This window comes from Camelus bactrianus, chromosome 17 (assembly GCF_048773025.1).
Source record: "Camelus bactrianus isolate YW-2024 breed Bactrian camel chromosome 17, ASM4877302v1, whole genome shotgun sequence".
Taxonomy (NCBI): domain Eukaryota; kingdom Metazoa; phylum Chordata; class Mammalia; order Artiodactyla; family Camelidae; genus Camelus; species Camelus bactrianus.
Window position 1 is genome coordinate 38,101,479 of NC_133555.1, and position 12,178 is coordinate 38,113,656.

The window sequence follows — 12,178 nt, forward strand, 5'->3', positions numbered from 1 at the left end:
AGTTGCATCCCAGAGCCCATCACGGCAGGGGCTGGGCACAGTGGTCGCCACTTGCACATGAGGTATCTGATACCGTGAGGCTGTGTTTTTGTTTTTGTTTTTGTTTTTTTAAATATATACATATTTTCTAGAAGAAATCAGGCTGAACTATATCTAAACTACTTCAGTGTAAAAGACACATGACGGGTGGCTGGGTAGGAGCCTCCCTTTCGAATGCCCAGGAGCCTGTCTTCTCCCTCCCAGGCTGTGAAGACAGCTGTGCCTGGCCACGAGCCAAGGGAACCCTCTGCAGCACAGAGACCCAGAACTTCTTTCCGCAGTGTGAGTTGGAGCTGTGCTATGTCACAGTGGTTAGAGACCTGGGCTGTCCTGATACACAAGTGGGAATGACAGCTATATGTAACTCATAGAATTGTACAGAATAAATGAGATAATCCAAGGTTTTCCACATTTGGGACATTCGCATATCACCTTCACACTTTGCCCCCTTGTCTGTATACCATCTGTTTTATTACTTAGTGGATTTTTAAAATTGACTTTGTTTTAAATGTTAGCCTCATTCTAAGGAATAATATCTGTGAATTCTCCAGACTGATATGCTGGTTATACACATTTTTATAAGCATGTATGATAGAATAAGCATGTTAGTCTTTTTTATTTATTTATGGTTAGAGGGGTTACTGGAGATCAAACCCAGAACCTCCTGCATGCTAAGCATGTGCTCTACCACCTGAGCTATACCCTCCCCTCCTGAGCACGGAGAAAAGACAGTCTCTTCAACAAGTGGTGTTGGAAAAGCTGAACAGATATGTGTAAGTCAGTGAAATTAGAACATTCTCTCACATTGTATACAAAGATAAATTCAAAATGGATTAAAGACCTAAATGTAAGACATAAAACTCCTAGAAGAGAACATAGACGAAACATTCTTTGACATAAATTATAGCAATATTTTCTTAGCTCAGTCTACCAAGGCAAAAGAAATAAAGACCAAAATAAACAAATGTGACCTAATCAAACTTAAAAGCTTTTGCATAGCAAAGGAAACCACTGACAAAATGAAAAGACGACCTACACACTGGGAGAAAATATTTGCAAACAATATATCTGATAAAGGATTAATATTCAAAATATACAAACAGCTCATATAACTCAGTATCAAAAAAACCAAACAACCCAATCAAAAAATGAGCAGAAGTCCTAAATAAATATTTTTCCAAAGAAGACATATAGATGGCCAACAGGCACATAAAAAAATGTTTAACATCACTAATTATTAGAGAAATGCAAATCAAAACCACAATGTTGTATCACCTCAGACTGATCAGAATGGCCATCATCCTACACTGTAGTTGGGAACACAAATTGGTACAGCCACTATGGAAAACAGTATGGAGGTTCCTTAAGAAACTAAAAATGGACTTACCATATGATCCAGCCATCCCACACATCCCAGGATATATGCATCCTGGGCATATATCCAGAAAGAATGAAACACTAATTTGAAAGGATATATGAACCCCAATATTTATAGCAGCACTGTTTACAATAGCCAAGACATGGAAACAACACAAATGCCCAACAACAGACGACTGGCTTAAGAAAATGTGATATGTATATACATTAGAGTATCTATCACTCAGCCATAAAAAAGAATGAAGTCTTGCCATTTGCAGCAACATGGACAGACCTAGAGAATATTATGCTTAGTACAATAAGTCAAACAGAGAAAGACAAATACTATATGATATCACTTTTATGAGGAATCTAAAAAGTGATATGAATGCATTTATGTACAAAACAGAAACAGACTCACAAAGAAAACAAATTTATAGTTACCAAAGAGGAGTAGCAGGTGGGCAGGATAAAGTAGGAGTATGGGATTAACAGATACAAACAACTTTACATAAAATGGCGAAGCAACAAGGATTTACTGTATAGTACAGGGAACTATATCCAATATCTTATAATAATCTATAATGGACTATAATCTGCAACAAAACAAAACAGAACAAAACGGAATCACTCTGCTGTACGCCTAACGCAATATTGCAAATCAACCACACTCAATAAAAATCATTTTTATTAATTAATTTAAATTAATTTTATTAATTAAGTAATTTCAATTAATTAATTAATTTTTAAAGAATGTTCTCTATGTTGGCTCCTTCAGTCCTGGCCAAGGCTGTGCCGTGTACTTCCTGACAGTGAGCTGTTCACTTTGCCTCCAGCTCTCCCATCTTCCCTTGTAGTCAGGGGAGGGCACGGCCGACTCCCACTGACTCTGCAGCTGCCCGTGGACACCCCTTTTCCATTTCCATGCAAACACCTCCTTCTTGCATTTCCTATCACCAAGCTCCCTCTCCCTCTCCACTCCCAATGCCCATCTTCCACCAACTGCCTGATCACTCCCTCTCTTTCCCTGAAAACTCTGGCATCTCCACCTGTTTTTCTTCTCCATTCCAAGCTCATCCATAAACCTTATTCCTTTAGCTTTCATGTTGACATACATCCAATGTCTTGTCTCAAGGGTCTTCGACCACTTCTAATAGCTCCAAGAACACTACTCTGCCTCCTCCTCCTCCTTTGGCAAACCACGGACATAATGTGGAGCATGCTGCCTCCTAGAACAGCGCAATCTGAGAACTCTTTCAATCTCAGGCTTCAGTCTCTATGCCTCAATGATCTGCACCTTTATTCCCTGTGTTTTGGCTCTCTAACTTCTTTAAAATATCATTTCCTTGATCCTCTGTTTTCTTACAATTTCTCATCCACCTTCTCCACCCAGTTCGAGGTCCCACAAGGCATTGCTTAGCAACCTGGAAGTTTCTGGTCACTTTCTGTTTCCACCTCACCCATCTTACAAACCCCCAACTTCGAAGCATCAACTTACCTGCAGGCCAATCCTGTACCAGGGACTGGGGTGGGAGTGGCGTGTGGCTTGAGCACTGTTGAAGAAAATCCATTCATCCTTTGCTCAGAAGATTGTTTTGTTCTTATTTCCCTATTTTTGGTAGTGTTTCTGCTGGAAAGGCAAAAAAGAAAAAAAAAGTTGCAAGTGTTCTGTAAACTATAAAGTGCTTTTTAAAACAAGTAAAGCAGTTTATCCTTTTCATAAAAGACCTGACATTCTCCCAATGAGAGATCCGCAATCCATCCATGGTGAGTGCAGTCCCCTGTACTCATGTGGTCTTACACTTCTATTTGGAATGAATGACCTGCCCCTTCTTACTCAACCTTCAAATTGCACAGGAATCATCTCTTATAGGAAATCTTGACTGAAACTCGGGTTTGGTTAGGTGGTCCCCTCCCCCCATGCTCCCAGAGCACTCATCACAGGATTTTGTAATGTGCTGTTTAGGTATCTGTCTCCCCTGTTAGACTGGGATCCAGGAATTTTTTTTTTTTTTTTTTGAGAGGACAGACCTTCTCTTACTCATCTTCATTCCTTACGGTAGCCACTTGTTCATTTCACAAAACTGAAAATGAACCAAAGCCAGAGGAAGAACTCCAACCTCTTTTGGAGAACAAAAAAGAGAATTAATTGGAATAAGATGATGATGAGCAGCAGTAGACAATGTCTCGAATGCTTAGCATTCCACCTTTTGGGAGGAGCATCTCTTTTCCCCTCCCACCACGTGGAATGGAAGGTAACAATCATAGGAGCTCTGCTCCTTGGCCACTGTTGATTGGCCTCATCTGGGCCAATCAGAGTGCTTCCTGGGATCTTTTGAGCTGGAATTAGAATAAGGGATACAGTCCCCCCTTTGTTAGTGAAGCTCTGAAATGTGAGGCTGGCAGCCATGTTCAGAAGAAGCCAGTGTGCAGTGAGAGAGAAGGTACCCAGGAAAAAGGGAAGGTGAGGGACAGAAATGAGTCCCTGGTTCCTATCACCCCTGGTGCTCAGGCTGCCAGTCTGGGATAGATACAGTCTTTCATCAAAGTCCTCTTGGACCTATGCTGGACTGAGTTGAGTTTCTGCTATTTATAGTTAAAGGGAGCCTGACCAATTCACATTCCCATCTTTCACTATTACATTTTACTTTCTTAGGACAGGATAGCCAACTTAAAAGAAAAGGTAGTCAATATCTGTGAGTCTGTTTCTGTTTTGTAAATAAGTTAATTTCTGTCTTTTTTTAGATTCCACATATAAGGGATAACATATGGTATTTTTCTTTCTCTTTCTGGCTTATTTCACTAAGTATGACCATCTCCAGTTCCATCCACATTGCTGCAAATAACATAATTTTATTCTTTTTTATGGCTGAGTAGTATTCCATTATATATATATACTACGACTTCTTTATCTAGTCATCTGTCAATGGACATTTAGATTGTTTCCATGTCTTGGCTACTATATATAAAATAGATAAACAACAAGGTCTACTGTATAGCACAGGAAATTATATTCAATATCATATAGTAACCTAAAATGAAAAAGAATATGAAAAGGAAAATATGTATGTATATGTATGCCTGAAACATTAGGCTGTACACCAGAAATTGACACAACACTGTAAGCTGACTTCACAATTAAAAAAATCAAAGAAAGAAAGAAAGAAAGAAAGAAAGAAAGAAAGAAAGAAAGAAAGAAAGAAAGAAAGAAAGAGATAGTCAAAAGAAATGGATTGATGCTTGATCTGTTAATTTGATGACTGTCATTTTTCCCTCATTTATTTTAAGGTATCACAGAGTTTAAAAATCTCCCTTTTTAGTGTACAGTTCTGCCAGTCTTGAGAAAAGTATAGAGTTATGGAATCTTTACCACAGTCAAAACAAACAGTTCTTAACATCCCTCAGAATTTCCCTGTTCTCCTTTATGGCTTAATCTCCACCCTATTCCCAGCTATTAGAAACCACTGATCTCTTTTCTCTCTCTCTAGTTTTGCTTTTGCAGGAATGTCATAGAAACAGAATCCTCCAGGAGGTAAGAATTAGCATTGTGCCTGTGAGATTCATCCATGTGATTGAGGGTTTCAGTGGTTCAGTCCTCTGTGTGGCTGTTTCGTATCCTGCTGTACATCGTACCACCCTTTCTTTATCCATTCCCCAGTTGCAGGACATTTGAATTGTTTCCAGAAAGGCTTTCTCGATGTCTGTCCACCCTCATCTTCTTGATTTCCTTTGCACCTGCATCTCAGAGAAGCTGTCTTTCCATGTTCTTGCCCCTCTCCTAGCAATAGATTCTGTCACTTGTTACTTGACACTTGTCCTAGTCATAGCGTGTGGGTGGGAGGAGGGCTCCATCGTTCTGATTCAACCTCAGTCTCAGGCAGGCATGGTCCCCTGTGCCTCAGGAGTGAGCCTTCTTGGGGATGCTGCTGTAATGTAGGAGACCTTTCATGGTTTGGGTCCAGGTTGTATCTCTGGCTCTTCCTCAGGGGTGGAGGTTTTTTTGTTTTTGTTTTTTTAAATCTCTGTTCTCTTCCTCCAACTGCACTGGATGCTCTGAAGGCAGCAGTTTGATGCCCTTCCCATGCAGTTTAATGCTGTTCCATGAGGAAGGACTGCTGTTCCCCCACCCAAGAGCTGCCACATGGGGGATGCTTCCTCAGGACTTTTGTTCTGCTCTTGATCTCTCTTATGAGCACCTGCCAGATCGACACAGAGGAGCCTGCGAGCAGGGGCCAAGTCCCTTGCATGTGGCTCGCAGGTGTTCCACGTTCTCATGCTACCTGCACGTAGCGGCAAATTTGAGGAGGATTTTCCTTACTCATCAGTGTGGCATCTGGCGATGTCTATTGTAGACAAGCAAGCCCTCCAATCCCATCTTCCCTTGGAGGTGCCTGTCTTCAGACTGTGAGCTAATTCTTAACCAGTGTCCTCAGCTTTCTAATGGGTTCAAGGTGTAACTGAGAAGGACCCTATGGGGAATTCCCGGAACAGACTGCCCCCACTCCACCATATCTTCCACCTGCCTCTTGACTGTAGAAAAACTTTTGTCTCCTAGGCTTCCCTGAGTTCCAAAGAGTACATTTAATCAGAGAAGGGAGAAAATGCAGAGAGAAAGGCAAACAGTCGAGCAAGATAAAATAATAATTGTTTAGCTGTTAAACAAAGTCAAGGACCTTTAGTTCCCAGTCAAAGGCTATAGTAATATTTTGAGCCATCTCCTTGGAGCTGTTTTGCAGATACAGGTAGAAGAAGTTAACCGTATGCTGCCCATAAGCACGTAGACCCTAGACTGACTGGAACCAGAAGGTTGATGATGTTGATGATTGCCTCACCACCAACCAATCAGAAGAATGCCCACGAGCTGATCACACACCCCACAGCCCCCCATCCCTCACACTGTCTGTAAAAACCTTTCCCTGAAAGCTTTTGGGGAGTTTGGATCTTTAGAATGCTAGTTACCTAGACTCCTTGCTTGGTGCCCTGCAATAAACGCTGCACTTTCCTTCACCACAACCTGGTGTCAGTAGATCGACTTAACTGCGTGCAGGCGAGCGGACTCAAGTTTGGTTCGGTAACAAAGGGAAGTTGTGAATTTGCACAATGTTCAGTTTTCTTTTTGTTGTAACGGTGGGACTGATGTTTTCCCAGCTTTCTACATCCTAAGTGGAAGCCGGAAGCCTATCCTCACTTTTAAACAGAAGATGGGAAAATAGAACCCCTGTGCTGGATGGACTGGCAATGAATCAAGTCAGGAAGGGGCCAGTCCCGAGCTATATTTTGGCTGACTCACAGGTATTTGAGGGGGAAAAAAAAACCCTTCAATTGGCTTCAAATGTTTTAAAATCTGAAATGTTTTCATGAAAAAAATCTGGATTTGGGGTCTCTCTTGAAACCACTGCCCACTGTGGTCATCACCAGGCTGCTTCCTGGATGTGGGGTGTGGTTCTCCAGTCCCCTACGGTCCCTGCACACATGACACTGTTTTAGGCACCTTCTTGACCTGCCCAGCCCTGTGGGCTGAACCCTGAGCACTGCTAGGGTCATCGCAGTTATGAAAACGTCCAAGTCCTTCTGTGCCAATGGGCAAACAGCCAGTTCCCTGCGCCCCCTGTCTCCCCTAGAGCCCCACATTCCAAAGGCATAAAGCTGGCACACCCCACAGCCCTGTGGCAGAGCTGGGAGCAGCACCCACCCAGACTGGGTGACGCCTGCCTCGTTCTGGTGTTAGAGGCCCACAGGCAGGGCGACACTGAAATATTTGATGTTTGCCACCCCTGACTTAAAAGGACCACACACAAGGTCCTGGTTCTGAGAAGGTGGAGGTGGGCAGAGTGATGCTGTTTAAGGTGATACTGTCAAACATCAAGGCTTTGCGGGGCCTGGATGAGGCAGTGAAGACCAGCGGCAGAATGTGCCTTTGGATGTTGCTTCTGGAAGCATAAAGAAGAGACTGGGAACAAATAGGAAGAGCTTTAAGCAGCAGGACAGTCAAGAAGCGGGGCTGATAGCGCTGGAGATAAAGTGGGAAACAGCTATGCCTGAGGGTGGCCCATTATCAGGGATTTTCGGCCTCTTTCTACTTCAAAAAGACACATAATTACAAGAATGTAATTAACTGTTTTGTAATTAAATACCAAAATAATTAAATTTGAAATTAAACACGATAACATCAAGTTGTTCAGGCCGGATTAGTTTGTGTCTTAATCTGATAAATCATTTTCATTATTATTAGGATTAAGGGTTTGAGAAAGAAATTATAAGAGGAATAATTCCTACATTTCAGAGAGAAAAGAATACCTGGGCTCCTGGTTCCTCATATACAGAGTTCTCTCAAAGGTCAAGTGCTGGAGGCTGATTTTGAGGCATGAGTTGGAAGAACAAGAGAAAATACTCTTGAAAAGATTATTTTTCTGGTATCTGTACCTGAACTTTTTTGTACTTGAATTTTGAAAAGTCATTAGTTTCCTCCGAAGGCCCTGCAAATTTCTGACCAAAAAAAGATATTTTTTAATTGAAGCCCAAAAAGTAGCCACATTAATAGCTACCCATCAAATAATAAAATTTGGTGTCTCCCTTTTTGCAAAGTACAATGCAGGAAAATGCCAGGGCAGGCAAAGAGATAAAACATAGCTTCTTCTCTCAAATGCAGGGTTCTCTTTCCTTGTTGTGGGGAAAAAGAATGTCTGTATAGAGAAAATAAAGTACTAATCATGAATTCAATAATAATAGAAGGCACTTGTGGTGGTTAATTCTGTGTCAATTTGGCCAGGCTACGGTACCCAGAGATTGGGTCAAACATTATTCTAGATGCAGATGAGATTAACACTTAAATCAGTAGACTTTGAGTAAAGCAGATCACCTTCCAGAATTGGGGTGGGGCTCGTCCAATCAGTTGAAGGCCATAACAGAAAAAGACTGAGCTTCCCAGGAGAAGAGGGCATTCTGCCCGCAGACCACCTTTGGACTTGAACTTCTCCCTGGACCTCCAGCCTTCAGCCTCCACTGCAGATTTTGGACTTGCCAAGCCTCCATGATGGTATGAGCCAATTCCTTAAAATAAAATCTCTTTCTGTCTACATATATATGCGTCCTGTTGATTCCATTTCCCTGCAGAGCCTGAGTACTACAGCACCAAAGTCAGGGGTGTCTCAGAGAAGTTCGCTCTCCCTTTGGCAGACTCTTTATTATAGCAGCAAAGGACTGCAGGGTGGCTGAACCCACAGCATCCTAATAAAGCTGTATTTAGTAAAACAGACAGAGAGTCTGTGAGCCATACTGCATGAGCAGATTATTTCTTAGGCTTACTGAGTTTTTGGCACCCTGGAAATCTGGCACTTAAGGTGAGGGCCTCGCCTGCCTCCCCCTAGTCTCAGCCGGGCTCCTCAGCAACGTGACCTGAATGACACCTGTGAGAACAGAGTTCAACTAGCAGAAGCAGCATGCAGCCTGGAGGTGCTGGCAAGATGGCCCTGCTGTCCTGTACAACCTTGAATGGCTCTCACCATCCCTTGGGCCTGCACCCACACACCATGATGAACGCATGCAGGTAGCGGCCTTCACTCAGTGCATCCTGGGTGGAGTGACCTCCTCAAAGCACAGGGCATCCCCGAGAGGTGGGGTCACTGCAATTTCCCAGGACTCGAGTCAGCCCCACATGGAAGCGTGGGTGGCCTTACAGGTTATGCCATTTCTGGTGGGGCGCATCTAGGGGCCCTGGAAGCGCCTACCTCTCAAGCTCTGGGAGAGCTGGCTGCTGCCTCTGAGCATGGGCCCTGGTCCTCTGCTATAGGATGCAAAGCGGAAAAGGAGAAAGGAGAGGTAGAAAACAAGGCAGTCACATCCCCTGCATACTTCTGCCAAGTTCCTCTGCTGCCTGGAAAGCCTGAGGATGTAGGACCCAGCTCTGTGTGGGCGCATGGCGGGCCAGCTTGGGGTGGTGTGTGGATTGGGCTCTCGGAGTTCCCACGCTCTCCATGTCGGCTTCAGAGGCCACCCTGCTGGCCTCTCTTTGTTTTGGCTTCTATACGACCTTTGGATAAGCAGCACCGTGGAGTCACCCAACCAGAATGCATCGTGGCCTTTCCTCAGGACCTGGGAAGGCATGCTTTGCTGGGCAGGGTGGCCACATCGTGAACGACGCTTGAAGGTCATGGCAAGGTCTGCGGGGCTGGGGGAGATGGCACAGGTTCACTTGGTTCAGAGAGGGCTTTGAGCTATGCTTTCTGACCACTTACCCCAGACTCAGCAGTCTTTCAGTGACCCGGGCAAGCCCCTGACTGCTCTGTGACTCAGTTTTCTCACCTGGAGAATGGTTATAATAATGATGATGCTGATGCTGGTGATGATGATCCCACAAGTTGAGCAGGTGAAACGGTAGAAGGAATAGAGGGTTTAGCACAGCGCCCGATGCGGAGTCCCTGCTCAGCAAATCAGCTGCTGTGTCCCTGTTTTTGGCCTCAGAGTGGGCCTTGACCTAAGCCAGGCCGATCAAAACCTATCCCTAGGACTTTGTAAACTAGCAGTGAGACCAATGCCCCTCCTTGGTTGTGAAGCTGTACATGGAGACGGGGGAGCTACTTCCTGCCAGGAGCGGGGAGCTGGTTCTGGGAGGACCGAGCCACAGAGAAGCAGTGAGGGGTGTTAGCATGGGGGTTCCCAGTGGTTTCCAGTCCCTGGTTCCCATTGTCCCGTGTGGCCCACCTCCCCGCAGCTTCGTTCCATCCAGCTGTTCCTGCAGTGGTGTGATCCGTCCCCCTTTGAGGCTGCAGCTAGCTGGAGGGGTGCATTCGTTCACTGGGGCAGCCATAAACAAAGAGCTGCAGGCTGCCTGAAATGCAGCAACAACGGAAAGTGACTTGCTCATGACTCTAAAGGCTCGGAGCCTGAGAGCGAAGTGTCAGCAGGGCTGGTTTCTCCCGAGGCCGTTCTCCCGGCTGCGTCTGCATACACCTTCCTGATGTGTTGATCTCCTCTCACAAGGACAGCAGTCATGTTGGACGAGGGCCACTCCCAGGACCTCCTTTAGCCTTAGCTACCTTTGCAAAGGCCTTGTCCCCAAATACCTTAACGTTCTGAGAAACTGGGAGTTAGAACTTCAACCTATGAATGTGGGGGAGGGTGGGGAATGGGGGACACAATTCAGCTCCTAACAAGAGGTTTGAGTTTCTGTCACTGGCAACCAAGACAGTCCTGACTGATACGCATGTATAGTCATGGAAAATAAAACTTGGGAGAACATTCATCAAACTGTTAACAGAGATTATTTCTTTTTTTTTTCCCATTAAAAAAAAATTGAAGTATAGTTGATTTACAATATTGTATTCGTTTCTGGTGTACAGCATAGCGATTCAGTTATACATATATATATATATATATGTATTATTTTTCATTACAGATTACTACAAGCCATTGAATATGGTGTCTTAGGCTACACAGCAGGACCTTGTTGTTTATCTATTCTGTATTTTTAAAATGTAGGAGTTTTTTTCTTTTTTACTGGAGGTACTGGGGATTGAACCCAGCACCTCATACATGATAAGCACACACTACCACTGAGCTGTACCCTCCCCCACTTAGTAGAGACTATTTCTACGTGGTGGATTAAGACTGATTTTTGTGTTTACTTATCTATAGTTTCTATTTTTCTTCTGCAGCAAACACGCATTCTTACTGTAATAAAAACGTTTAACCATATCCCAGAGCCTTGCAGGTGACGGATGGGGTAAAGCCTAAGGGCAGCATCTGAGACCAGGAAAGCAGTGGGGGTGGGGGGTGCTGATTACTATGGGTAAAGTCTGCAGGCCCCTGGTGCTGGAGGAAGTGGGCGTGGGGTGAGAGGGCGCAGAGATGGGCCTGAAAGAATTCAGAAGGAAGGAAATAAGATGTCCCTCTGCCAGGGAAGCCATAAAGCCAGCAAAATGGATCCACACACAGAAATGCCAAGTCACCTTAAAGAGGCAGGAGGGCTCCAGCCCAGACTTGATTTGATTGGAGGAATTTAAGAGCTAGAGGAAGAAGTCCGGTGGGGGGGTAGCCGTGGAAGCCTGGGAAGAGGGGACCTCAGAGGCAGGTGGGGATGGTAGTAACAATTAGGGGACAGAAAGGGACACCCGTGCTAAAACCAAGCTGCTATTTGAGCCAGAGTTCTTGGGAAAAAGTCCATCTTAGCCTCTTAGGCTATGATGCATTTTTGTTTAAAAAAAAAAAGAAGAACTAAAACAAGAACAAAATGAAAAATTGGGGGAGCTCTCTATTTTTGTTTCTTTATGATTGAGAAAAATGAGGCTCCTGTGCCCAGACCAGGAGGAAAGGGACAGAGAAAAAAAATAAAGACAGTGCAGCAGGGAGCTGCTCCAGCCACAGGATGGGGTCACAGGCTCTGAGAGGCATCCTGCCAAGGAGGGACAGTGTGGTGGGAGGTGGGGAGTGGGCCCTGGGGGAGGGCTCTGCAGAGCTGAGGGAGAGAGTCCTGAGGAGACCGAGGGCCAGTGAAAGCTCATGGGAGCTCCTCCTTTCAAGCTCAGATTCTCCAGGACTGCACTGAAAGTGGTTTCTTGCTTTGTGCTCTGTCATAATGCCCCCTTGGTACCTCCAAGCCTTGAGCAAAATTTCATGACACACAGGAGCATCCTGTTGGTGGCACCTGGGGGAATCAAGGCAGAGGGCTGGTGGGGGAGGGGGGAGCAGGGGAGGCGGCGGGGGATAGGCTTCAAGGAGGACTCATTCAGGAGTGGACTGAGACGAACTTCCTTTCCTCAAAAAGAAGGGGACTGTGAACCTCAAA

The 12,178-nt window shown here is 44.7% G+C and overlaps 1 long non-coding RNA gene across 1 annotated transcript in view; it reads right to left on the reverse strand.

Annotated features, from left to right (window-relative positions):
* Positions 1 to 1,581: 1,581 nt before the first annotated feature.
* Positions 1,582 to 12,178, reverse strand: part of LOC141573791 (uncharacterized) — a 118,433-nt gene continuing 107,836 nt past the window's right edge. The window contains exon 4 of the long non-coding RNA XR_012500052.1: positions 1,582 to 3,025. This is a non-coding gene — a long non-coding RNA (uncharacterized LOC141573791). The remainder of the gene's footprint in view (positions 3,026 to 12,178) is intronic.